This window comes from Pygocentrus nattereri, chromosome 16 (genome assembly GCF_015220715.1).
Source record: "Pygocentrus nattereri isolate fPygNat1 chromosome 16, fPygNat1.pri, whole genome shotgun sequence".
Taxonomy (NCBI): Eukaryota; Metazoa; Chordata; class Actinopteri; order Characiformes; family Serrasalmidae; genus Pygocentrus; species Pygocentrus nattereri.
In genome coordinates, this window is record NC_051226.1 from 39,006,999 (window position 1) to 39,011,541 (window position 4,543).

General features: G+C 43.5%; 1 long non-coding RNA gene across 1 annotated transcript in view; it reads left to right on the top strand.

Moving 5' to 3' along the window:
- LOC108442148 overlaps positions 1-4,119 on the top strand; it is a 10,416-nt gene extending 6,297 nt beyond the window's left edge. Inside the window, exon 4 of the long non-coding RNA XR_001859004.2 lies at positions 4,080-4,119. This is a non-coding gene — a long non-coding RNA (uncharacterized LOC108442148). The remainder of the gene's footprint in view (positions 1-4,079) is intronic.
- The last annotated feature ends 424 nt before the right edge of the window (positions 4,120-4,543 follow it).

Here is a 4,543-nt window from a genome sequence, read left to right on the forward strand (position 1 = left end):
AAAGCAACCAGTCTCTTCCCAACCAATCAGAATGAACATCTGGTTTGAGCGATTGTTCATGGAGACGGTCACTTGACTAATCGAGGGGTCGGCACTGCCCTGTTGCGGCTCCTCAGTAGGTAATAATAAAATAATCCTCCTCTACAGTAAAATAAAGCTCTGCTGATCCTTCAACACAGTTTAACAGTAAATGGTCTTAAACGCTGGAGTTAATGTAGAACTGCTGATTCACCCTTTAACCCTGAAGATCAGCGCAGACGGCTGGTCACCATAGCAACACAGACAACAGTCTCACCCAGCTCGTAGCTACAAAACGGCAAAGAGAGAGATTTAAGACGGACGTCGATAATCTGGAGACGAATGGACAGATTAGTGTTTATAGTCAGTCCAGCTGGTTTCCTGATACGTTTAATCTGCAGCGCAAAACTGAAACACTGAAAAGTCATGAAGTCAGTTTCTCATTCTCCAGCTTCTTGTTTGAATTGTCCCGTTTCACCTTAAATAGTACAGCAGCTGCATTCTGGCATCTCAGGGACCATTTAAGGTGGAACAGGAAAATCCAAACAAGATGCGGGCGAATGAGCCTCATAAAAAGTCAAACATTGAGAGACATTTTACAAGAAACATCTACTTTTGTGGAAACGTTTCCTGCCAGAGATGCGAGAAACGTGAATATATGTTAGCTGAGCTAAATTGATTTAGATTATATTTTTAGTCTTCATTATGAAACTGATTCCAGTCCCAGCCCTAAAATCTGATTGGCTGAGCTGTGTTCAAAGCCATTGTAAAATCCATGACATACACACACCTATGACGCCTCACAGCAACTGAACTGCACCTCGTGAAAAACCCTTGTGCTCTTAGTGATTCATCTTTGACTCTAGTGCTACTACATGGAGCACCGAGTGGACTGATGAAGTAAGAACCTGTTTTCTGGTTAAACTGAGGGGCTGACAACTTATGTTCTTATCTAGAACCAGGCTGGTCAGCCGGCTAACAAGATAAAAGAGCCAAAACAGCCTAAACAGCTCCATCATTAACATCACAGGCTTGGATTTATAGCACTTACGGTATAATTTACTGTAAATCTGCAGAATAAAAGTCGGAAAAAGGCCGTGTTTCCATCAGAGGTCGTGTCAAATCCCAAATGACTCTGCAGTCCCTACATAGTGTGTTCTGCTATATTACATATTACATATATATTGCTATTATACAATATTAAGAAGATGGTTCTTCAAATGTTCTTTAGCAAAGAAACTGGTTCTATATAGAACCATGAACACTCAAAAATCCCATTGCATGATTAGAGGGCTCATTGCATCATGAAATGGTTCTTCAGATTGATTGAAGACGTGCATGAATGTGCTATAGGTGGTGCTATATAGACCTGTTTTGAAAAGTGCCCAAAAGGGTTCTTCTATTGTTACCAGCCTGACATTTGAATAAGAACCCAAAGAAGAACCTTTTTTGTTGCTAAATAGAAACATTTTCAAAAAGTTGCTATACAGAGCCACATACAGCACATTCTCCATCACTTTCAGGAACGCTTTCATGATGCAAAGAATACCTTAAAAGGCTCACTGAGTGTTCATGGTTCTATATAGAACCATTTTCTTTGCTAAAGAACCAATGAAAACCATCTGCAATGCAACCATGTGCATTCTGGCAGCTATAGAGCGCATGAGTACCAGAATAGCGAATTCAGTGCCCAAATACTGGTGAGACACAGACAGCACAAGGTCCTTAACTGGGTTTACTCTGTGTGTGTGTGTGTGTGTGTGTGTGTGTGTGTGTGTGTGTGTGTGTGTGTGTGTGCGCGCTGGGGGTGGATGTATCTGTCAAGTAAACACACAGTACCCAAATAAAAAGCTCTGATTGTTCTCAGTATATGGTGGTTCTGACTCTTGTGCAGTGATGCAGCTAAGGACACACACACACCTTAAAAAGGGAAGTGTGTGTGTGTGTGTGCGTGTATGTGTGTGTTTTCTCTCACTGTTAGAAAACTGACATTAATTGGCATGTGAGATGACGACTTTCCACTTTGCTACCAAAGTTTTCATTAAGTGACACACAGCATCGCAATTTACACACACACACACACACACACACACACACACACACACACACACACACATACACACACACACACACACACACACACAACTTCACACATGCGACTGTCACATTACTGCAGTGCGCTTGTCCCGCAGCTCACAGTCTCATACAGAATGGCTTCAAATAATGAGCATTTCATCAAAGAGCAGTCTTCAGTCTGGAGGACAGGAGCCGAAGCGCTACAGGCATTCAGTGCAGTGTTTAACCCTGTGGGGTTCATGAATTCACTGATGCGTCTAATTCTCTGTCTCTGTCTTTGTGATGATCCAGCTCTGAAATCCAATTCAAACCTTTCCTGAATCCGTAGAGCCGCCCTTTCCATCCCATCTCACCATGAGATCATATGAGACTCACATCCGGAGTTATGAGCCTGTGAAGAGGGGCTGAGATACACATCATCTGCCTTTCACCGAGTGGAGCTACTGGATTCATGTGTCCGTCTACATTCTGGATGTGTGAAACTGATGGACGGACACTCAGGAGATCAGTAAGGACTGACCGTCACGGCGGAAACCCTCCGTTCTTCATTCAGTCCACATCGGAGACTCGTGTGAAACAGTGTCAGACAGTTTCCAGCTGCTGAAGCTGCTGCAGCGGGTTTGGAAAGTAGTGATGAAGATAACGGAGCATTTAGATTTGAAATAGATGAGGATCAGGTTCTATGAAGAGCATTTAAAGGTCTAAGAAGAGATGGACAAAACAGAGAGAATGACCTCAGACCACAGAGATCATTCTCTCGCTCCTCAGAGACTCAACTCGGACTCACACTTCAGAGACTCGACTCAGACTCACACCTCAGAGGCTCTGACTCGCACATCAGAGACTTGAAATGGATTCGCACCTCAGAAACCTGAGGCTCAACTCAAACTTGGACTTCAGAGACTCCAGATGGACTCACACCTCGGACACTCGAGACTATGATATGCAATTCAGTGACTCAAGACTCAACCCTGTCTAGTATCTCAGATGGTCGACTTGGAGTTACTCCTCAGAGATTCAAGACTCAACTCAGACTCGCACCTCAGAGACTCAAACTCACACCTCAGAAACTCCAGTTGGACTCACACCTCAGACACTCGAGACTCGACTATGACATGCAATTCAGTGACTCAAGACTCGACCCTGTTTTGTATCTTAGACGGTCGACTTGGAGTTACTCCTCAGAGATTCAAGACTCAACTCAGACTCGCACCTCAGAGACTCGGACTCGCACTTCAGAGACTCAAACTCACACCTCAGAGACTCCAGATGGACTCACACCTCGGACACTCGAGACTCGACTATGATATGCAATTCAGTGACTCAAGACTCGACCCTGTCTCGTATCTCAGGCAGTCGACTTGGAGTTACCCCTCAGAGATTCAAGACTCAACTCAGACTCGCACCTCAGAGACTCATGACCTGACTCGGACTCAAAAGAAGTGACTTGTGAAAATCTCTGCAAACAAAACGGTTCCCATCCTGTAGACAGATGCATATATGCTTGGTTCTCACCAAACCGAGGCAGAATAATTAGATTTTGACTTTAAACAGAATAAAGGAGTGTACAGCCCAGGGAATACAGCTTTGTTCTGTTCTCACTACTGATCTAATATTCTCTCTCAGTGTAAGGAATAGAGAGAGAGAGAGAGAGAGAGAGAGGGAATGCTCTCATTATTCAAACTTATGAGAAAAGTAGCACAAGACACATATTACTTTAATCATTAATCAAACACACACATACACGCACATGCAGATACATAATTAGCTTTTCCTTCCTCCCCAGTCGCTCTCATTTTCCTTTTCACTTTCTCTTCCCCTGCTTCTCTTTTCTCTCTCATCTCTTTAACATTCTCTTCAGGCCGCCTGCCTCTGACTATTTATGTCCAACAGGTTCAGTGTAATCGTTGAGATGCAAACAAAATCTTTCAGAATGGTTTAATGTTCTAAAGAAACTTACAGACTCTGATTTCTTTTCTTTATAGGAACCAGACGTCCCTCTAAAAGCTCCTACAGAAAGTTCCTACATGAACTGGTTCTGAATTCACTGCCTGATGACTGAGACGCTGTTTTATGAGAATTTAGAGAACTTCAACTCCATTCATGGTGGAGGGAGACATGCAGGGCGCTGTGCGGCAAAATAGTCCCCAAAGAAAACTCATTATTCCAGATTTTCCACTATTTTCCATCATCAACATTCCATATAAGCTCAGAAGACTCGTGTGGGTTCTCTGGTGGTTCTGGATGGTAAATAAAGTGTCTATATCTGTGTTGTAGTCATGGCGACGCCTGGTTCCCATCACCACCACTGTAAAGACGTCTGAACCGCTTCACACCAAACCACCTCTGAGCCTCTCTGTTCACATCTCACACACTGAGTTATATACATTTTGACATATATGCATTCCACTTTAAACTCTTCAGACGTCTGGTTCCTATCACCACCACT